The following is a 24,941-nucleotide window of genomic DNA, read 5'->3' as shown; positions in this document are numbered from 1 at the left end:
TCTTAATTTGCTTTCCTTATGGATTTATATGCAATCTGTATGTACTCTATTAGTTCAAGTTCACATACTGTAATTTAAATCCAGATTATGCATAGAGTGCAAGGCTGGTGATAGTGTATACATGTTAAGTGTGGAGGACTGGGAATTTTGATTGCAGATTTCTGTTTACTTTATGGTTTTACAGATCCAGTGACTTCTCTATAGCTCCTATTTGCTGTACCAAGTTTCTGTTTAGAGGCTGTGTGGCAGAGTAAGGGATTTTCCCTCTCTGGGACTGCAATTATACCACTGGGCAGCAGAGGGCACCATGTATTTGAGGTGGACTACAGGTCCCAGAGTGCCCTGCACTGCTTGGCTCAGTGCTGAGTCAGAGGGACGGGGCTCAGGAAGGAATATTTCTGCCCAGGCTTGACTTGATTAGAGAGAGGTCCAAGGTGAAAGGAGAGGGCTGAGGTAGACACAATTTGGCTGAGGTAAGCTAAGCTTTAAAATTAGGGTTACCGTATGTTCCAGATAAAGGAGGACAGATTGAGACATCTGGGTTTTACTTTTTCTGAAAGCAATGGAAGTAAGGAGGACAGATAGAGACATCTGGACTTTACTTCTATTGAAACAAATGGAAGTAAAACCCGGATGTCTCAATCCATCTTCCTTTTTCTGGAGCCATATGGTAACCCTAATGTGTGAGGCAAACAAACAGAATAAAAGTCTATTGCATAGAACTGTGTGTGTCTTGACCCTCCTATAAATACAGGCCAGCCTGCCCCACAAGGTGATCTGTTACAGGCTGGCTGATTTTCAGTTTTGGTTAGGACACCCAAACCAGCCCAAAATCCTTTTTCTGTGTCTGTGTCAGGCTTATGTTTTCAGTTTTTGCTGAAAATGCCCAATTTGTACTTTGTTCCATTTATCCACCACTGGATCCACCGCTAATAGTGTTTCAAAATGGCTGCTGAGACTTCATGTGGCAGCCTTGTGAGACATCACAAATCTTACACGGCTGCCACATTCAGACATTTTGAAGCTCTATTATTGGCAGGTCCATGGAGGCAGAGGGCAGGAAAGACTGAGGTTCCTTCCTGTCCCCAAAGAGACCACTAGACCACCAGCTTTTAAAAGGTAGGTCTGGGGAGGGCAGGCCTGTTCCCTGTTACTGTGAGATTACTGTGGCATCAGTTCCCATTCCCGTGACAATACCACAGAATGGTCTACTGGTACCACGGTAATTCTGGATAATAGCCCGACACAGTCCCCACTACTGTAACCTTTCCAAGTCCTTGAGTTTTAACCTCACACTATAGTATTAACAGTATTACCAGCCAGCGTATAACTGATTCCCCAGTCCCCCCTCTTGCCTGGAGAGAAGTAGCTAAGAATGGACTCTTAGTTTGTGGAAGGTAGCAACTCTTATTCCAGTACATCCCAATAATAAGTCTTGCTTTTCCTGTTTTTGATTAACTGCATTAAGGAAGAATTGAATCAAAAGTTTGAGTCTATCTGGTAATGATAAATAGAAGGTTTAGCTGTATGTCAAAATGCTGGCCCCCTTTTATCAAGCAGCGTAAGGATTTTTTTTATCGCAGTCACTGCAATAAAAGCTCCGAAGCTCATAGAATTCCTATGAGCGTCAGAGCTTTTACCGCAGTGGCCCGTGATAAAATTCCCTAATGCAGCTTGATAAAAGGGGGCTATTGTCAGAAACTCTGTTGGTGACAGAACAATAAGAGAACAAAGATCTTTATTTCAAATAATGGTAGTTTTACAGTGTAACAGCCCTCCCCCCCCCCCCTAACACCATTAAGCACATGCACCTATCAATTTATATAACCTGCCCAGTGACAAGACTCCCCTCCTACTCCTCTGGAATTCCTGTTCACCATTCCAAAGACTCTCCACTAGAGTTCCTAGAAGGAAGGAAGCTGAAGTCCTCTTCCTGGTGTAGTTGCTGAATTCTGAATGATGGCACTTTAGAATGTAGCTACAATGCTGACTCCTCTGCCAGAGAAGATCTATACTGGGTCCCTCCAGAATGGTAAGAAACAGTAGCGTAGTAAGGGGTGTGTGGGTGAGAGCGGTCTACCCCGGGCACCACCTTCGTGGGGGGTGCCAGCCCCCATCCTCCTCTCTACCCCCTGCTACTTCCCCCCCCCCTCGGCCGAAAGCATGTGCCCCTTCCCTTCTCTCATACCTCTTTCATTTTCCCTGCACAAGCAGTATCATGAACTAGCTGCCTACGGCGGTGTAGGCTTTCTCTGATGTCACGTATGGGTCTCGCTCCTAGGAAGTGATGTCAGAGGGAGAGCTGACACGACATGGGTAGCAAGTTCATGATACTGCTCACGTCTGGAAAATTAAAGAGGTGTGGGTGAAGGGGGTGGGTGGGAAGGAACGGGGGATGGAGAAGAGGGTGGGGGAGGGGCACCACTCACTACGCCACTGGTAAGAAGTGTCAAGGAGATGTACAGAAGAGAAAGGAAATCTAATTTCTCATCTTGATAGGAGGTGAGGATAGATCAGGGGTCTCAAAGTCCCTCCTTGAGGGCCGCAATCCAGTTGGGTTTTCAGGATTTCCCCAATGAATATGCATGAGATCTATGTGCATGCACTGCTTTCAATGCATATTCATTGGGGAAATCCTGAAAGCCCGACTGGATTGCGGCCCTCAAGGAGGGACTTTGAGATCCCTGGGATAGATGGGATGAAACTCTCCATTCTAATTAGGTCTTTTACTTTGGGCTTCATAGAAAGGGACTTAACATGCAACTCCTGGTCCAAGGCAGATGTTAAATTTTTGACTTTAGTAAACCCACAGAAAATAATAGGTGGAACAGAGCATACCATGCTATTTAATAATAATAATAATAATAATTTATTTCTTATATACCGCTATACTAGAAGTTCGAAGCGGTTTACAACTGAAATACATGCAATCAATATTTGGGGTACAAAATAAAACAATCAGTCTAAAATGCAATAAAGCAATAAAAATACATCTGATTAAAATCTAAAAGTTAAGACAGTGGCATAATTAAGATATAAACAGCTGTTAGAATTCATGATAAGTTAAAACAATAACATGATATAAGAATTAAAACTTATCCAACAGACGTGTCTTCAATAATTTACTGTTTGATTGCTGAAGCCTTATTTGCCTTATATACATACTGCGTGCCAAATTTTAGAGCATTCACATTGACATTTTCTGGCTTTGTTTAGTGTACACGATATTTCTTTATTTTATAGCATGCTATTTTTAATAATAATAATAGTTTATATACCGCAGGACCGTGAAGTTCTATGTACCGTAGTTTACAATGATTAAAAGATGTTACAGATTGAGTGGAATAAACAAAGTTCAGAGTTAGTGATTAACAGTTCTAAAGATTATTTGTTGAGGACTAAGATTGTATAGGTCAGTTACCTAAGTACTTCAGGAACAGATGTGTTTTTAGGCGTTTCCTGAATTCCCCATAAGTACTAGGCATGAGCAGTTGTTCCAGATCTTTACCCCATAATGCTGCTTGATGTGAGAAAAGATGTTGGTGATGACTTTTAAATTTACCTCTAACCGGTGGAGAAACAAAGTTTGGATGTGAGCTTCTCCTCTGTCTGTTGGCTGTTATATATTTAGGGGCTAAGCCATAAAGTACCTTGAAGCAAAAACAACCAAACTTGAATTTCACAAGTGCCTCCATCGGCAGCCAGTGTAGAAGTTGATAGGAAGGTGTTAGTACAAGTAAATCAGCTTTCACATGCATGTTAAGCTTTACTGCACAGACCTCATAAAATAAGAACCCTTTAGTACATCTGGCCCTATCTATCTTTCATTCTACTAAATTTTTCTAAAATGACGTGTTTCTGAGAGTAATCATGGCTTTTAAGTAAACTATAATCATGGGATTCAAAAATAAGATGGGGGAGCAAACTTATAGCTTATGGTCATGATGATTTTAATATTACAAAGGCAACTACAGTATAGGCTAAAATTAAAATATTTAATATTGGAGTTATAATGGGCCCTTCTCCCAACGGAAGACATATTTGAGGGTGTCGAGCAGAATAAGTGAAGCATTTTGCTATGGTACTCTTCTATAGGAGTGACCACATAGTACTGCCCAGGGAGCTGGTCAGTGAATCCCTAGAAGATTCTAATTAGCAAGATATGGAATGAGAGAAAGAGGTTTGTCTTCAGTCTCTGAGGTGAGTCATTGAAAACTAGTGGAAGGATTATTATAAAGAAGACAGAAGAAGCCTTTATAAATTAGCCTACTGGTTAGAGCACCAGACTTGACATCTAGATGTGCCTGGTTCAAATCCCACTGCTGCTCCTTGTGATCTTGGGCAAGTCACGTAACCCTTCATTGCCTCAGTTACAAAATTAGATTGTGAGCCTCCCAGGGACAGGCACATACTCTATATAATTCACCTTGAGCTACTATTGAAGCAGTTGTGAGCAAATTACAAATAAATAATAACATTCCCCCCACTCTCCTTTTACAAAACTGTAACGTGGTTTTCAGTGCCAGCCACAGTGGTAACAGCTCTGATGCTAATAAGAATTCTGTGAGCGTCAAAGCTGTTACCGCCGCGGCTGGCGCTAAAAACCACACTATGGTTTTGTTAAAGGGGGGTTTTAATCCTCAAAGTCTTAACTCAGGTTGAGGTGATAGAAAGTAAGCTTACCTTCAGCTGTGTTGACCTGCTATATCATGATCTTCCTCTTCAATATCCCCAGCAGCAATGATAGCAGTCGAAACATTTAAGCACACTTCATCTGTTGCTGCAAGGCCAGTTCTGCAGTACGAGCCATGAAACTGCTTTGCTTTTACCGTGAGACTTAGCCTGTTGCAGTTGGGGGTGATATGTACTTAAGCACTCTCTATTCTGCCAGTTCAACTGGGGCATTTTAAAAGGGAGATTGGAAGAGGGTAGAACACTATTGTTACAGGGAAACACTATATCACTCATAGCTTCTTCCAGCATGTCCTAGTCTGTGGTTTCCTACTTCAAAGTACCTCAGTATCTCTCTGAGCTCCCTCAGCATCTAGATATGAATCTCATTTGGTCCATGGATTTGTCCACTGTCATTTATACAAGTTATTCATATATACTTTTTTTTCCCCATAAATGGTGTGGTATCTCTTATTCCCATATGAATCTTTAGTCCAAAATGTTTCTCTTGGGGCAGTATCTCCAAATGGGTTATTTTTGCATATATAGTGACAGCTTCTTTTTTTTTTTTACTTCTTTATTCATTTTTAAAACCACAATTGTGCACAGTAAATGATGCATTTACACAAAATATTAACAGTACAGCACAATAAACTTAATAGAAATAATGACAGGAATTATTTTCCCCTACCCACTTATCCAATTGAACAATAAATCATAAAAATACCGGTAAATAACCTAACCATACCTCCTAATCAGTGTCAAAACCTATCCCCTGCCCCCTCCCCTTATGTGTATGTTTTCCTCATTTATACAAATAAGTCAATCCTTACAATATTTAGTTAATGGTTCCCAAACTTCCATAATGAACATCGCTTCTAAGCAGTGGTGTAGCCACTGGGGAGCCTTGAAGGCCTGCACCCCCTCCCCCCATACACACACACATTGTGCTCAGGCTTCCACTGGTCCTGCAGCATCCCTTTAAACGGCAGGCAGTTTGCAAACTGAGCATGCACCTGAAGTCCTGACGGTGGCTGGAGGCATGCTGCTGACTTCTATGTCCAAAAATCAGCGCCAGGTGGGGAGCGGCTTGGGAACTGGCTGGCAGGGATTCAGCATCCCTGTCAGCCAAGGTATGTTTAGCGTGGCAGGGAAAGGAGAGGGAGAGGAATGCTTTGACCCCCCCTGGGTACCCCCAGAGTTGGAGGCCTGGCTTCTCCCTTGCTCCTAAGTCAGGGTACGTGGTGTGTGATCTCAGTCTCTCAACTTTACTGCTAATGCTCACTGTAGTACTTGCACTGCACCAAAGAGAGCTTCCCTCTGGAGTTCATAAGCTGTTACATGCATAGGCAACTTATCCGGGCATGGTTGAAAATTTCTTTTAATCAGGCTATGGCACCCATAATGACAGGAAATATTTCTGTATCTTCTGCCACATTTTCTTGGTCTCAGACTGTATAGAATACTAGCATTTACTCACACAAATGTACAGTACACTACTCAAAGGGCGAGCAGAGCACTTAAATACTATTCAACAATAGGACATGTAACTTCCATAGCATATACATGGGCAGAACATGGGTGAGATACTTATGCATGTAACTTACAGAATACCGTAAGTTACATGCACCTCTGCAGCATTTACCTTCTTAGAGTTATACCAGGTTGTGAGGGAGTCTATAGGATGCTGCCACTTCCTCTTAAGGAAACCCCCTCACAGTGCCAGAGCCCCCTTAAACCCATAGCCCTGCCCCTGGAAGGGGTGGATGGTCCAAGGAGTATAAAAGCTGGGCACAAAGCTAGAGTAAGGAGGCCCTGTGGGAAGAAGCAACACCCAACTGCATTTGCCTCCACCACCTACATGTGAACTGCAACTGCTACAGTCAGGTAGGCCAAGTTCAACCTGGAATCTTGCAACTTTGGATTTTGACCCAAGTAACTGCTAGAGACTACATTGGTAACTCTGGGGAACCAGGCCAGAGACAAGTAAAGTGTACTGTTGTGATGACAGACAGGAAAGTACATTGTGGCCCTGGGGGATCAGGCCACTAGAGAAACTTTTGTATTTATTTCCTCTCCCCTACCTGTGAATGGAACAGGACTTCTATTTGATACTTATAATAAATAGTATTTTCTTTTACCTGCACCTGTTTTGTGGCTCCAGCTTGTTCTGGTTCCAGTCTCACTCTCACATTACCACACATGGCTAGTTTAACTGCTGGCGCATAAATGTTAGGTGGAATGGTACCAGGTTATGCTAGTATTCTATAATGGAATCCAGATGCCTTTATAGAATAGGTTCCCACCACATGTCCTCAGGGTGCTAAATGGAGGTGCCCAGTTGTAGAATTTTTCAAATCTTTTTTTATCCTAACCTTTATGCTTCCACAAAATACCCCCTTCGTCCTGACTCGAATGGAATAATCTTTAGCAGATCCTGTCTACTGAAAGTACACAAAAGAATGCAGAAGTCAAGTAAATACAGGTTAAGGCTTGTTGAATAGCTGTGCAATATTTTGGCAGTTGTTTTGTGAAGTGAAGCATCCGCATAACTTTACTCATCCGTTACGCAATCTCCAGGAAATGCTTTACTGTATCTGAATGAAGTACCTTCACATCTTTTGGTAGGCTAGAAAGCATTGATGACATGAGTAATCTGCTTCCTTCCCTGCTCACTGCGGACAGCAACTTTCAGCATAGGCCTGCAAGCTGGTTTTCAGAGGGCAACTTCCTTTGGAAAATTCAGTGGTTTGCAGTGCTTCTGAATTTTTCTTAACCTGAGTTTTACAAAGATACCCGAGATTTACAGATATTCCAGGTCTTTCACTCTCTCTTCCCTCCCCAAGGTCTAGCTTCTCTCCCCTCTTTCTTTCCTTCAACCCCTTGCAGGTCTCTGCACCTCTCTTCCCTCCCTCCCCTGCCAGTCCCCCTCTCCCCAACCCAAAGCCAAGGTTATCTCCTCTATCCCAACCCCACGATCCCCCCCCCCAGGCCAACTGAGGTATCTGGTGGTCTAGTGGAGTCTTCGTGGCAGGAGCGCGGCACTCTCATTCCTGCCTCCATGCGGCTGCCTTCTAAAATGGATGCCATGAACTTTTGCAGCTGCATGCGGCATTTCCTGTAGTACAGCAAATTGCCGCGAGAGGTCACGGCAGCCATTTTAGAAGGCAGCCATTTTATTAGGCGAGGAGACAAGAGCGAGAGGGCCATGCTCCTGCCACAAAGATCCCCCACTGGACCACCAAGTACCTCGGTAGGCCCGTGGGGGATCATGGGGCTGGGAGGGAGATTAAAGGGTCGGGGTCTGGAGAGCCGCAGCCATATGGCAGAATAGCCGCATGTGACTGGCGAGCCACAGGTTGATGACCCCTGGGCTAGGGGATCCCTGCTAACAAAGGTATTTAAATTTTGAGTAGATAGGAGGCATGGGGGTAAGTGAAGAGAGAGCAGAGAGTTGGGGTAGATGGTGGTAGGGAGTAGCGAAGAGAAAATATGTCACACCCATCCATCCTATCTGTTAGCCAATGAGGGCTGCTGAAAAAGAAAATTATTAAGAAAATTTTAGAATCTGTGTCCTTACTGGTTATTTGTGCTAATTTACTACAGATATAACAACTTTGGATGTTGGTTTTTTTTGTTAACTTTATTTAGTTTTTAATGCCAACAAAAAGTGCAATACAATTTATATACAAATAATGATAATCAACCAAGCACTTATAATCAATCTGTATCTATACAAAAGATAAAAATTCCCTTCCCCATCCATCATTACCATCAGGAATAATACCAAAACAAAAGATATAACCCCTCCCCCCATAATTGTAAGCCATCTAGGTTTTTGGTGGATAATAAATATTTTAAATAAATACCCCAGATTCATCCTTTGGCCATGTCACTGCTGAGAGCAATGGTTTTCTTCCATAAGATGTATACTGTTAAATTTGGTACCTTGCTAACTAAGGTCCAGAAGAAGTACCAGGCTCTTCCTCTAATACAATATGCCAGAGACAGAGCATTACATTTCAACAGTGAAAGACCGAACGAGAAGTCTTCCCTTGAAGGCATCTTACATTCTAGGAAGGTTTTTCAAGTTCTGCTGGGAAGACTGAATGAAGAGCAGTAACCATTCCCCCTTTCTATGCTTCCTTTTATTTTAAAATGACAAAGCATTTTGTGGGAAGGAAAAAAAACTGCCTCGCATTCCTTTTTGGGGACTTTCATAACTCTTTCTTCTATTTCGTATCTAATATAAACAGCTGGTTAAAACTTTATCTTGTGCTGCCACTAGTACAACAGTAAGAACTGTAAATAATTCCATGAGTTCCTTATTTTTCTTTCCACAACATTTTATCAACGCAGAACAGCAGCAAAAATATTATTGACTAAAGAACTCAAAGTATAAACCGTGCATGCTACCTCACGACACATAGAGACACTCAGCCATTATTATTTAGATCAGGAGTGTCAAAGTCCCTCCTCAAGGGCCGCAATCCAGTTGGGTTTTCAGGATTTCCCCAATGAATATGCATGAGATCTATTAGCATACAATGAAAGCAGTGCATGCAAATAGATCTCATTCATATTCATTGGGGAAATCCCGCGGCCCTCGAGGAGGGACTTTGACACCCCTGATTTAGATTTTTCTCATGGAATACAAACACAATTAAGTACCCTCAGAATTAGCCTTAGCTCAGGTTCAAATGTTCCGTACTCCTACAATTAATGACGCGTCAAATGCCTGTCATTTCATTCTGGGACGTGTCATAAAAACCTAAGAATAGCCCCACTGGGTCAGACCAATGACACATCAAGCCCAGCAACCCGCTCCCACAGTGGTCAATCCAGGTCACTAGCGTCTGGCCAAACCCCAAAGAGTAGCAACATTCCATGCTACCGATCCAGGGCAAGCAGTGGCTTCCCCCATATCTCCTGCAACGATTGCTTATAGCAGATTCTGGCATTTGTGTCTATAAGATAGGACTACAGAGTCTTTCCTGTGTGCTTTGGCCATTTGTACCGCAGCCAGAAAATGGCCACTTTTCCATTATCTGAATTAATGGCTATGAGCAAAAATGAGCGTTTGAGCCCTCACCGCCACCTACTGTACAGGCTGTAAAGGCTCACGCGCTAATCCTGTCCAAATAATGATAATGTGGCTGCACTAATTGATTTGTGCTGTCATGCCCATTCTATGCCCCCAGACATACCCCCCCTCAAAGAAAAAAAAATGTTAGCGCGTGAATTACACACGCACAATGAACTTTTACCGCAGGACGCCTCAGTGCCTTTCATGGTAAGCCCTTTTAAGCTGCAGTAAGCACATATGAGGAGCCGCCGAAAAATTCTCAGCCCAACCAAGAAGAGAATGATGCGGAGCCATGAAATTTACAAGTTATTCCTCACTTTTGGCCCTTGCAGCCTTAGCTCTCTTCAGCAGCACATTCTGTTCATGTACTACATCGTATACAGATCAGACATATTTCTTGCGTTTATTTGTTACTACCCTTATATGGGACCCCTGAGGAAGACAGTGCTTTTCAAAACACGGACCGTGTTGGGTCCCATATTGCTATAAGTGGTTTATTTGTACGCAACAATTAGTTGATAATAAAATTTGCCTGCATCTTGTACACCTGTCTGTGGTCCTTTTCAGTGTCCTTGGTTTATCATTTTTGACTGCAGATCTGTTGGATCTTCTTTTTTGTCTTTGCCTTGTCCTTTGTCCACACTTTTCCTGACACTTTTTGCTTCATTTCATATCAATGAAATGAAAAGTGTCAAGTGTGGAATAACTTGTACGTCTCATGACTCCACATCATTCTCATCTTGGTTGGGCTGAGAACGTTTCAGCGGCCCCCTACTACCACTTATTGCAGCTTACTAACAAGAGCCCTAAATAGGCCCTAAGGTTAACATGATTATACATCCCGTTTTGAATGAGACTATCCTGTTTTTAGGTAGCCTGTCCCATTGTCCCCAAGCATAGCTTCGGGACACTGAAATGTCCGACTTTCAGAGGTACGTGGCCTGATTGCCGCCCGCCCCCCGCTCATCGCTTTTCAGTCCCGCCCATCCGTTCGTACGCTTGCCCTCTACATTTAATTACAGTCCTGGTGCCACAACTACAGAAAGGGAAGGGCCAGCTTGTGCAGCTGGCCCACAAGCTTTCCCCCTGATGTCAATTCTGGGGGGCACTAAGGACATAGGAAGGAAGGAGGGAGGGATGGTTGGAGGAAGGGGCACTGGGGGCACTAAGGACATAGGAAGGAGGGAGGGAGGGGCACTAAGGACATAGGAAGGAGGGAGGGAGGGAATAGAAAGGGACAATTGTTGGGCCTGAATGCAGAAAGAAAGAAATGAAAGAAAGAAAGAAAGGATGCACACAGTCAGAAGAAAGTGCAACCAGAGACTCATGAAATCACCAGACACCAAAGGTAGGAAAAATGATTTTATTTTCAATTTAGTGATCAAAATGTGTCCGTTTTGAGAATTTATATCTACTATCTATATTTTGCACTCTGGCCCCCTTTTACTAAACCGCAATAGCGGCTTTTAACACAGGGAGCTGTGCTAAATGCCCTGCACAGCTCCCGACATCCATAGAGTTCCTATGAGTGTCGGGAGAAGCGTGGGGCATTCAGCGCAGCTCCCTGCGCTAAAAACCAAAACAGGAAGTTGCAACCATAAACAGGAAGTAGATGTCCCGTTTTGAGGAAAAAAAATTAATGGTCGTGTTACCTAAGGTGTTACTGTAATGATGTTTCTCTTAATAAATGCATATTGCAGAAGTCATGATTTCCCATTAAGCCAAGTAAATGTGCTATATTAAGGCAAATTTATAGTAACCCCTGGCTGACTGGGAGGGTATTTTCCACCAGTTAATCTCCAACTGGAAGCTTTTGTTGCAACCGCGAAAGCTATTAATGAACAGGAAATATCTGACCGAAAGGCCATTATCACTATTGTAAACTATGAAAAAAAGGAATGTGGCTCTTTTTTTCTACACAGAGGCAGATATTTCCTGGTAGGTAATGCTTGCTACTGTAACCAGCCTTGCTGCAGGATTCACTTCTCAAGATTACCCTTAGGGTTTACCCCACAAAATCACACAAACCTGTAGTGGATAAACACACAGAAAAATAAAATCAGCGCATGTTTTGAAACATTTGAGTACTAGCTCCAGTTATCACAGTTTCAGTCTAGATTCTTATCCATTTATTGTTTTTCAGAAGCATTCATAATTCAATTATGGAAAAAACATAAAAATGCATATAACTGTAAATGAGGGATATGAAGGGATTTTAAGTTAGAACGTATGTTGAGCACATTTTATTACATTGGAAATGTAACAGAAATTGGTTGTAATGGTTATAACATGTGTATTGTGGTGTTTGATTGACTATTATGTATTTTTGTGTGGAAACTGCTTAGACTTAAGCGGTCTATAAATTTTAAAAATAAATAAATAAATGATTCATTCGCTCCCCTGACGTTTAGATTGGCAGGAAGGGCAGGGTGATGCTGGCTCTGTGAGTTTTAAGGCTGCTTTAGGAAATATAGGGATCCTTTTACTAAGCTGTGGTAAAATTTTATAGGGTTACCATATGGCTCCAGAAAACGGAGGACGGATTGAGACATCTGGGTTTTACTTTCATTGCTTTCAATGTAAGTAAAACCCAGATGTCTCAGTCTATCCTCTTTACTCCTATGAGCGTCGGAGCTGTTGCCACCACAGCCGGTGCTAGAAACCGCATCAAGGTTTTGTAAAAAGGGGTAGTGGTAATGTTTTAAATTGACTTTTCATTGGTTTTTATTGTCGCTTTCAATTATCAGTGCCGATTAAGAAAATTAACTTCCTCTTTCATCAAGCTGTGCTGCAGATCACTGCAAACTAAATGCTGAGTCACCCAAAGGAATAGCATGGACAGCTCAGCATTTAGCTCATCCTGCTCAGCAGCACAGCTTGATAAAAGAGGGGGTAAGTTAAGCGCCTAGATCAGCTAAGTGCACCAATCTAGGAGCCTAACTTTAGGTACCTTTTAAAGAATCTGCCCAAACATCCCGTTTTTTCCCCCTGCTCATTTTTATTTGGAAAACCAAAACAAAAAGAGTGGGGAAGGGAGACCACTCATCAGCCACAGAGACAATAAATGTATTTCAAACATATAAGTGATAAAAGCATATACATATAAATAGCTAAAATGTAAGGCAAGTGTCACAGAGAATCTTTAAATCCGTTCTGTACTGGACACCAACACGGTCTGTGTTTCGGCTTGAAAAAGCCTTCCCCAGGGGTAAATAGATAAAATCCAGTAGATGGCACCAGCGTACTTGTAAAAACCAGACAGGAATGCTCTCAATCCGTGATTCAAAGCTTGCGTTTTCCCGAGTCAAAGGAATGCTGCGAGCTATCAAGTTGCGTCGCTACCTTACGTATTAGCTATTTATATATACAGTAAAACCTTGGATTGCAAGTAACTTGGCTTGCAAGTGTTTTGCAAGACACGCAAACATTTTATTACATTTTAACTTGATATATAACCAATGTCTTGCAATAGGGGTACATACAGTATACACACATCACAACTGAGCCGATGGTTCTTCTCTCTCTGATGCTGCAGGAGTGTAGCGACTGTTCTAAATGAGCGAGGTCTTACAATACAAGTACGTATAGTATTTTATATTAAAGTTTTTGGGTTGTAGAACAAATTGTCTGAGTTTCCATTATTTCCTACAGGGAAATTCTCTTTGATATATGAGTGCTTTAGATTACAAGCATGCTTCTGGAACAAATTATGCTCGCAAACCAAAACCAAGGTTTTACTGCATATGCTTTTATCACTTATATGTTTGAAATAAATTGATTGTCTCTGTGACTGATGTGTGGTGCCCCTTCCCCACTCTTTTTGTTTTGCATTGCTATATGTGGGGTTGTGCTTTCTTTTTGGTGTAGAGGTACATTTTTATTTGGGAACCACATGAGACGACATAGGATATGTTGCTTGTCATTGCAAATAATATTGTCTTGATTGTTTTGTTTCCTGTTTCAATTTCACATGCTTCTATTGTAAGTATATATGTGATTTATTGATTTGTTATTATTTTATTGATTTTGACTGATTTAGCGTACTTGTATCTTCTATGTTCAAATGATTTTTAGTAAAGTCAAGAAGCAAAAGCAATACAAACACTTCCAAAGTTTTATGTAGAAACGATTCCCCCCACCCAATCAAGGTCATTCTCTGTACAGCAGAACAGAAACTAACAAATAAAAAGCTAACATCAAGAATTTAAAAGATGACTCCTCGCCAAAGGAGTCATAGTGTTCCAAAATGGCTCCCACGCCTGTTGAAAGAATCGTCCCCGAGGGGAGGAAATCTCTACAATGTCCCTGCATTCCCACATCAGAAAGGAAATCACTCGAGCCCTCCACAGGGATAAATCTGGAGCTTCTGCATCCAACCACTTCAGGAGAATGCACTTTAACGCAATCGCCAATGTCCATTTAATAAAGGTAGAAGTACCCCTCTGTCGAGCATGGTAACTAGGAAGAATACCAAAAAGTAGTAAAGGAGAACGACGTATGTTTATCTTCCAAATACGTTCTATAAAGGTGAAGATGCAGTCCCAAAAAGCCGCAACCAAAGGGCAAGACCACACCATATGGCCTAAACTCGCTTCCGGGCAGGAACAGCGAGGGCATTGATCTGACGCCCTATAAACGTATCATCTATAACTTTTTGCACATTTTCTGATCAATTTGATTTTATTATTGTTCATCTCCTTCATGTATTGATGAAAGGCAGATTATGAAACTCAAACATAAGCAACAAGTAGGGAAATCTAAATTGTAGTTCTGACCCTCATTGCTTCTGCAATTGAGTTGGAGAAAATTACACATGAACTAACTTAGGGCCTGTTTTACAAAGCCGCGCGGTAACGGCCCTGAAGTCCATAGAGATTTAAAGGGCTTTGGGGCTGTTGCCACGCGGCAGCCGCTAGCGCGGCTTTGTAAAACAGGCTGTTACTCTTTTCCATTTATAAAATAATGAGTAGATTGTTGTCTGCACAAAACTCTTCCAAGCATCATTTTATACAAATAATACATTACTTGAAAGGAAAGCCCTCCAGATACAGCGATACAGAGCATACAGAAATTCAAACAGAAAACTTTACTTCATTCTCTTTTTTCAGACAGAAGAAACCATCAAACCTATTTTCTAATGTATTTTAACAAACCTCTTTTGTACAGAGTGTATGATTCTCCAGTACCAACTCTTCATCTGGAGAATGTAAACTGAAAGGCTTTCTGAACTTGTACTGTTATGTAGATGAAAGGAAGACTTTAATCTATTGAGATCTGAGAGAGTTACAGAAAGACATTCATCCAATGGCCTTTCAAGAGAGCTAACAGTGAAAAAAAGAAAAAAAAAGCTTAAAATGTCAAGGTTCATCTGAGGAAACAGAGGTAGATACAGACAGCACCAGCAGATAAAAATCATGGACCCGATATTCAAAATTTTGAAAGTCTAAATTAGCCTTTTTGAAAATTTACTAGGGTCAAGTGCCTAAATTTATACTCTGGATTTCACTAAACTCCTAAATTCAGGAGCATAAAGAGTGGATGGCAACAGAAACAAATTAAAAGGTGGCAGTGTCCAAACTTTTTTAAACCCAGCTACGCTAACCGCTGTTACCACATCCTCTGGCAACAAGTTCCGGAGCTTAACTGATGAAGTTAAGAGGTGATAGGCTCAGGAGTAATCTAAGGAAATACTTTTTTTTTTTTACAGAAAGGGTAGTAGATGCATGGAATAGTCTCCCTGTAGATGTGGTGGAGACAGACTGTGTCTGAATTCAAGAAAGAGTGGGACAGATACATGAGATCTCTTAGGGAGAGGGGGAGATAGTAGATGCTGCGGATGGGCAAACTGCATGGGCCATTTGGCCTTTATCTACTGTCATATTTCTAGGAAAAAAAAGTTAGTAGGCTCATAAATCTAGGCAAATAAATAGCAGGTCTAAATTTATAAATATGGAAGGGCATTTTAGAAAGAATGTAGAGGGAATTCCATTGCCCAAGTCAGGATGTGTGGAGTTCCCATACCATTGTACAAGAGACTCTGCAAACATAAAACGCTTGTAAAATAGAAGTGGGCCTACATGTCTCAGACCCTCCAAGTCCAAAGGGAGCTGCAGTTTTAGAAAACTGCACATGGGGGGGACAAAACATACATGTCCCTCCCACATAAGTGTGGGAACAGCCTTCTAAAATTGCTGCTCTCTCTGCAAAAGGTGCCTTCCCTTATAGCATACCTTGGCATAACCTTGCACACCAGAATCCCATCCCTGCCATCACCGAACCCCCTCCCTCACCAGCATGCAAACCCGAACTCTCCTCTTCTATCACAGAACCCCCCCCAACCCAAGCATATCTGAATGGATCCTCTCTGTCATCACAGAAACCCACCCCTGCACAGAGTCCACTCCCACCAGAAGAATAACCTCCACCCCAGTGAGGAAGACCTCTACGTGCAGGAGCAAGCCTGACGTGGCAGTTTCCTCCAGATTTACCCCCCCCCCCTCCCTGAACCCATGGCCATCACAACTTCCCTGCAGGACCCCACCACCATACCCCCCAAACCAATTCCCAAACTTACCAGAGGTCACCAAGACTTTCTAGTGGTAAGTTTGCAGTGCTAAGTACTAGAGGTCAGGCTCAGGTGAGGGTTTGTGAAGGTGTGTGTTTGAGTATACTCGGAGGGGTTTGGCTTTGCTTAGGGGAGTTCTGTGATGGTAGGGAAGGGCTCATATTTTTGTGGTGGATGAGGGGGGGGCAGGGGGTGAGTGATCAATCGGGTCTAAGCCTGGAGTAAAGCCATTTCATTTTATCTCCATTACTTGAATAAACAGGACCTAGTCATAGCAGTCTACATTCTTGCTGTTATCCAGGTTGGATTTCATAAGCCTCTACGAGTTCTCCAGGTAAAGCAAAGTACTGCAGATAAAACAACTAATGGGTTCACCATACTCCTTTGTTACCCAGTTTGTACTGGTTTTCTATATCTTATCTTTATTGTTGGTTTATAAAGCAATCCATACTGCAATGCTGAGGGAAATTTTTCTCAGATAAGAGTAACCTTGCTATTTTGCCCCTGGATAGCGAAACCCTAAAAGCCAGGATGGAAAAGAGGGAGTCTCAAGAGAGTAAATAAGGAAAACAGGTTTACAATGTTAGTTTGCATCATGCGTGCCCAAAGAAATAAATGGAGGCATTGGAGATGTCACAGCCAACTGATGGTTACGAGTCTTTTATTTGAAGTAAAACAACTAAAATATGTAAAAACAAAGTCCCGACTAGGATCCAAGTTTCGGTGACAGCATCACCTTCCTCAGGGGACAATATCAAATGTGTCAGCATCTCTACTTTGTAAATTGAGCGCCAAAAGTGGTTACCAGACATCTAGATTTCCCTTTTGGCGCTTCATTTACGAAGTAGAGATGCCGACACGTTTTATATTGTTCCCTGAGGAAGGCGACACTGTCGCCGAAACTTGGATCCTAGTCGGGTCTTTGTTTTTACATATTTTAGTTGTTTTACTTCAAATAAAAGACTCGTAACCATCATTTGCCGTGACATCTCCAGTGCCTCTTTTTGTTGCTCTTTTCATAGTAGTCCGAGGCTTGGTTTCTTCTTTTCTTTTTCTACAAGAAATAAATGCACACTCTGCCAAGTTTTTTGTAAATGTATTTCAGTAAAATTTTATGTTGGAACACCATTATGAAGTTCTAACTGTATACTGACCAATTTACTCCTTAGTCCCTGAAGGTAAATCCTTCCCCTCCCCTATCCTCCCCTCTTCCCCCAATCCCCCCTCCCCAGCAGTGGAGATTCCATATTTGGGAGATTGAATAGTGATTAATGACCGAGCTCTGATATTGAGCGTGAACTCCTTTATATTTATGACAGGCCTGGCAAAAGGTTGCATATGTTTGGTAGTGTGCAGCACTGCTACTGAACTATTGGCCGGCTTAGACTGATCCTTTAATGAGCTGGCAGTCATGCATGAAGTGCAGAATGATTCAGGGTACAGCACAAGCCACAGGCAGTGTTCAATCATTAAAGATCAAGGATCTTTATGAAATTTGGTGAGCAGTGGGGTTTGGAGCTTTTCACATTGTTTCTATGTTGTAATGAATAATCTTGACTTTGCCACCTAGTCATTAGCTTTCTGCCATCATTTTCATCATATGGAGAGCCACTGCTTTCATTTGAACTCCTTTAAAAAAAAAAAAAATTCCCATTTCTTGCAAAGTCTTCACAGAATGCAAAAAATTCTATCTAAGCAATTTATTTCATAGAAATTAACTCATCTTTCACTTGCTTCTCTTGAAAATGCTGAATATGAAAGGGGTCGATATTCAAAGTGACATAATCGGCCACACGGCCAGCTTAGCAAGGCTTCAATAAGGTTTGGATAATTTCCTAAAAGAGAAGTCCGTGGGCCATTATTGAGATAGCTTGGGGGAAATCCACTGCTTATTCCTAGGATAAGTAGCATAAAATCTGTTTTGCTTCTTGGGACCTAGGTTGGACACTATTGGAAATAGGAAACTGGGCTTGATGACCTTCAGTCTGTTCCAGTATAGCAATTCTTATGTTCTTATTAAATGACCTGGCTAGATCTCTTCTTTGGGGCTAACAGGGCTTTTCTCAGTGGCATTTAACCAGATAGCATCACTACAAATATCCAGTTAGTGCCCAACATGAAACTAACTATTTTTTTTTTTTTTGGGGGGGGGGGCATTCCAGGGGTGGAGTCAGCACTTGGCTGGCTAAGTGTCGATATTCAGTACTTAACCGGCCAAGGTAACCACTTTTTAATTGGACCACATAAAAGTCAGAACTATCTTTATGCAGTTCACCATAGACCGAGCAGTGCTGAATATCACACTTAGGGACTCATTTTCAAAACAGAAAAACATCCCCCCAAATGGCATAAAGTGGCACATGGACTTTTTTTCCCCTTCAAAGCATCCAAATCGCTATTTTGAAAATCCATTTCTATGCAGTTCGTAAGCAGTGTGTCTAAATCTCAAGGGTCAATTCAACTTTGCCTTATAAATATCATGATGCAATAACTTATACTTTGAAGTAAATCACACCGGGGATTCTCAGAACGCCACCCTGACTAACATAGTGCAGCATGGCAGCACTCGTCATGGATTCCACCCAGTCGTGTGAATTACTGCTTTTTTATATATATATATATGCGCTTTTATATTTATTAATTCATATTTTTCTTTCTATGATTGCCGGCTTCCCAACCCTTCTCCTCTGAAACCGGAAGTTACATCATGAGGGGGAGGGAGGAGAAGCGAAGCCGGCAAGCACAGTGTTAGAGCCCCGGAGCATGGGTGAAGTTGCTTGCAGGCTACGGCGGGAGATAGGACAGCGAGGGAGGGAAGCTTACAACTCGCTGCTCCTGCTTGCTTCGAGCCTTCCTCGCTGCCGGGTCCTGCCTTTGCAGAAACAGAAAGTAGGTGGGACTCGGCAGCGAGGAAGGCCCAAAGCAAGCAGGAGCAGCGAGTTGTGAATGCAGCGCTGTTTTACTCCCCCCCTAATGCCGGTCCTGGAGCCATGGCCAAATTTTGGGGTGACTACAGCCCCTGTGGCCTCCCCTGTTCTGACGCCTATGCGTCTTGTCCATATTTGTCTTGACTATATTGTGTATGTAATCCTGTAACCTGTTCTTGGGCTTTTTTGGGAGGACAGATTAAATGAATGAATGAATAAATAAAATTTTCATGGATGTCTGGCTCATAGTGACAATGATTATGCATTTTCTACCGTCACTCCTATTTGAGTATGACTTGAAGAAGGAATGAGTGACAAGGCAAAGCTTATTTTATTTTGTTGCATGTACCCTGGAGGTCATGTGTCTGATGTTCTCTGCTTTTGCCTCTTGTTTATGGGTCCACAATAACGTGCTGCATCAGCCTCAAAATATTGCAAAGTCTGTATTGCTCAAAGTATTTTTGTGATGGAAGCTGCAAACATTATGTCAGTTTGTGCACAACTCTGAAGGATAGGTTTTATATAGGCGGTAGTCAAAAGGAGAAGTAGCAAATGTTATAGGTGACTCTCAGACCAAAACATGACATTGTTCAGCACAAACGGGAGCACATTTACATATTGCACTAATATTTAGCAAGGGAGTGTCTAACCTGGGTCCTCAAGAACCTCAGGCTAGTCGGCTTTTCAGGATTTCACCAATGAATATGCATTAGATTATTTGCTTGCACTGCTTCTATTATATGCAAATAGATCTCATGCATATTCATTGTGGAAATCCTGAAAACCTGACTTGGTGAGGGCTGAGGTTTGTCACCCCTAGTTTAGCTCATCTACTGAATCCCCTGCTAATAAATGTCACTGCATGCCACTGCTGAGTACCCTCAGATGTACATCATCTGACCCATCACTTTATTACATTACATTACATTAGAGATTTCTATTCCGCCATTACCTTGCGGTTCAAGGCGGATTACAAAAGAGTTATAAACGGAGGGTTACAATGGAAGATCATTGGTGATTTTCTAGAGGAGGTAAGGAGTAGGATAGGTAGAATCTGTGAAGTAGGAAGTAGGTGGGAGGAAGGGAGGTAACTGTGATGTTAAGACTGTTCTCCACCTTTAGTTTAGCGAGCTCCTCCCACACACAATCCTCTGAAAATCAATCAGGGTCTACCACACCTCCAGCCCTATTTGCTTTTGTTTTCTGCACTCCTGCTCCCGGCGCTTCAGCGAGTCTCCAGTTTTTTCATAAGCTATTTTTCCTATGATACGAAAAAACTGGAATCTCACTGGACTAAGTGTAAAGCCCTCGATGGAGACTACATTGTATAACTTGGTTTTTTTAACCAAACTTTTCAAACCACCTTCTCATATATCCAAAATGTCTCTGCCAAACAGAAATGTAACACACAAAGAACAGAAATCTGAAAATGGAGAGAAACTGGGTAACGAACAAAACACTTTAATCTCCTGAATTTTTCTTGTCTGAGAACAAACAAATCGTCCTTTCTGAGAGACTCCCATCAAATGAATCACTAACTGCAAAGTTGCAACATTAGCAGGATTCCAGTGAAAAGCAGCTCATAATGTCACTGTGGTCGGTCACTTGTCATCAATGACATTCTGTGAAAATCCTACAAAAAAAGCATAAAACTGCAGACAAAGCTAAGAAAACTCTGCAATCTAAAACAGCGAAGCTGTAAATGACACTAAAAAATGACAGACAAGGAAGCTTTTTGTGTTTCTTTTCAGCACTTGTCTTTGCATCACCAGCTTTTCTGAACAGATGAATATCTTGGTTGGTCCCTGCTGCAGTCAGCTGCCTCTATTGTTTGCACCAACCCCCCACACAATCCTTTTTGTTACACCAGTCAGATTTACAGTTCACACACTGGGCAACAGAATGCAATGCAGCATTTCACTTGAGCTAAATGTAGATGCGTATCTTTCTAAATATATTCAAAGGAATAATCTCATTTTACATGGCTTTGTAGTCTCTCTGTCTTCTCAAATGCCTTCAATTTTGTTCCTTTAATCTAGTGGTGAATGTGTATGGCAATATATGTTTTTAAAATTCCAGTCTCTCTGCTAATTGTTTTAACATTTTTTTTTTTTTTTATTCCTTAGGGTAGCTGAAAAAAATGGATGTCTGGCTATGTCAAGTCCAAAAACCAACAAGGGTCACCATCAACATAGGAATTTACTGACTGATGTTATTTGTTAGAGGACCTGAGTAGTGCCAGAGTCAGTATTTTTATGACTGGGGATGATAGTTAGAATTATGCTTCCCCCCTTAACTTACCAGTAAATTCTCCAACATGGTGCTCTCTTTGATGACAGAGGCAGAGCTATCTCTCGGGTAGCAGCAGCTCCAGCATAACACCCTTATCTCTTTCTCCTCTCCAGCATCCTGCTCTTTCTCACTCCTAACTCCCTGCCCCAGTATCCCCCTCTTTTCTTCCACCTCCCCACCCCTCACTGCTTGCCCTTTTTCTCTCACCCACCCCTTTGCCCAGAAGTATTCACTTCCTTCTTACCCCTTGCCCAGAGAAGCCCCCGTCTCCCCACTACTACAGTAAACAATTAATTAACTTAGTAACCACAGATTTCTTGTGCAGAAAGTTTTCTCTTAATTTAAAAAAATAATCTACCCAGCACATTCATTTGATGAACATTCCATTTGCATATTGATTCGTGTGTCAGTGTTAAGACAACTTGACTATTGCAATGTCTTGTCTTCAGGCATCTGATTGGTTTGATCTGAAAACAACTACAATTAATACCAAATACAGCAGTAAAACTTATTATTATTTACACCAAACATTATGATCACATATCTCCTTAAGGAGAAACACAGGGAGCTAGTTTTGTCCTGTATCTCTTTTTAGATTCTTACATTTGTATATCAAATTCAGGTCTTCCTTTATTTTTGTTCCAGTTACTTATACCATTACACAACTGCATATTCCCTTCAACTGAGTCATGCAGGCAAATACTGTATGTTTTCAGGGCCAGTGTAGATTTGCAGGGGGCCCAAAGTCGAAACTGGGGAGGGTCTCCAAAAGCCCACCCTTAGGCTATTCCTACTTTGGACTCAGGCAGGTTTGGGGCCCTGGTTGCCACTCCTTAAAGCTGATACTAATAAGGGGTCACTTGTGCAGGGAACACCTACAGGGCTCCTGATCTGCAAGGAATCAGTGCACGGGGAACAAGTGTATTTGAAATGGTATTACATTCTGTGTTTATAATATCCAAACCAATCCTTAGCTTTCTATACCTAAACTAAACTAAACTAAACTAAACTAAACCTTAAGTTTATATACCGCGTCATCTCCACAGGAGTGGAGCTTGACACGGTTTACAGGAATTAAAACAAGAAGGGAACTACAATGGAAAGAAGAAGAGAATTGGTAAACAGAAAGGAAATGGGGGACTTAAAATAATGGAGAGGGAGGGAGTTACATTTTGGAGAAAAGCCAAGTTTTCAGATGTTTTCTGAAGTGTTGGAGGGAGGATGAACTCCGAAGATGGGCAGTAAAGCTGTTCCACAGCTCAGTGATCCTGAAGAGGAGGGATGTTCCAAGTTAAGGATAGTTTGAAATTTTGAGAGGATCTGGAGGAGTCAGGACTCGAGGAGAGCCAAGATAGTGGAAAGAGGGGAGGAAGGATGCCGTGGAGAGATTTGAAGGCTAGACAGGCGCATTTGTAGTGAACCCTGAGGACGACTGGGAGCCAATGAAGCTTAGACAGAAGCGGGGAGACGTGGTCAAATTTGCTTTTTGCGAAGATTAGTTTAGCTGCGGTGTTCTGAATCCGCTGAAGTCTGAGAAGACTTTTCTTTGTTAGGCTTAAGTAGACGGAGTTGCAGTAATCGAGTCTGGATAGAATAATGGATTGAACAAGGACAGCGAAATGTTGTTGGTGGAAGCAGGATCTGACTTTTCTTAGCATGTGAAGATTGAAAAAGCATTTTTTTACTAGGGAGTTGATGTGGTCGTTGAAGGATAATGAGGGCTTGACTTGGTTAACAAAATTTCTTGAGTACAGTTAAAAATAGATAATTTCTATCCTACAATCATCTTAAATATATATATATAGGACTCTGCTCTATAGTCTCCAAATTCAAGTCCTACTGTGCTTGGAACCCAAGCACAGTACCGGGTAAAGCTTTGGATTCTTGCCCAGAAATAGCTAAGAAGAAAAATTAAAAAAAAAAAAATAAAATAATAAAAAAAAAAAATTTCAATTGAATCAGGTTGGGCAGACTGGATGGACCATTCGGGTCTTTATCTGCCGTCATCTACTATGTTACTATGTTACTCTGCACAGCCCAACCCTAACAAGCAATGATCCCGGACATGTAGTATAACAAAATAGAAGCTTTTCTTTACAGTACAATCTAGCATACGTGCCCTACAACGTGAAGGTGGACAGTTAAGTGTGTACGGGAATACAGCTTTATGCTAGTATTCTACAGTATAATGGCACCTAAATTTCAGCGACCTTTGGAGAATTTACCCCTGTGTGTGTACGCATATGTACTGTATGTATTTTATGAAATGCGCATTGCTGCTCCACCTTTCACTTATGCTAAACAAACACTTATTTATTCATCTAGATTTTGCTTCTACCTTTTCCAGTAGTAGCTCAAGGTGAGTTACATTTAGATCCACTAAGTATTTCCCTGTTGGATTTATAATTTTACCAATCTTTTTTTCACAAAGCTGCAGTAAGCACTAACATGTACATACCACAGGAAAAAAATACCTCACCATGGGGCATCCTATGATAATTTTGGGACTGGTGCGTACTACCCAAACACTGAAAAATAAATTTTATTTTTTAGCACCAGGGGTGGGTCTGGCGATGGACAGTGGGTGTGTTCTATCAGTTAGTGCAGCCACATTGCTGCACACTCACCGATTAGCGTGTGGTTAGTACATGAGCCCTTACTGCCTACATAATGGATGGTGGCAGTGGCTCAAGCACTAATGGAAAAATAAATGCATAGTCATTAATAAGAATAATAGAAAAATCAGCCATTTTACTAGGAGCATGGGAAAGACCTGCATAAGGAAGTGTTAAAGACATTTTTTACCTGTTTGAAAAAGGGCCTCTAAGTTTGTAATTGAGACAATAGAGAGTTAAATGACTTGCCCAAGATACAAGGAGCAGCGGTGGGATTTGAATCAGGAACCGCTGGATATCAAGACCAATTCTCTAACCAATAGGCTTATCTTCCACTCCAGATTACCCAAATGTAGGTATGCAAATGTCCATTTGTACATTTTTTATGAACATATGTAGTCACTCAATTTTATAGAAGCCTTTTTCCATGTGCAAAACAGGTTTTACATGTGACACCAGCCATATGCAATTATCCTCCACCTCCCCCACTCTAAGCCCACTTTTATCAAGCTACACTAGAGGTTTTTAGCACGGGCCAGGGAGATCAGTACTCTGACGCTTATAGGCCATGTTTTGGAACATTTCTTGACACTTGTTTCTCTATTTTTTTTCTTTGTGTGTTTTTTGTTTTCTTTTTTGGCTTCTTTTGCTTGTTATTTTCCACCATGGAGATGCTAGATTGAACTAGGAAGTAGTGGTTGACTGTTCTTTTGGGAGTGTGGAAAGAAAGAATGATTGAATTTGGTAGAGAGGGAGTGAAATCCATCTAAACCAGTAGTTCTCAA

Source organism: Geotrypetes seraphini, chromosome 5 (genome assembly GCF_902459505.1).
Source record: "Geotrypetes seraphini chromosome 5, aGeoSer1.1, whole genome shotgun sequence".
NCBI classification, from domain to species: Eukaryota; Metazoa; Chordata; class Amphibia; order Gymnophiona; family Dermophiidae; genus Geotrypetes; species Geotrypetes seraphini.
Note: the sequence above shows the minus strand (reverse complement) of the source record.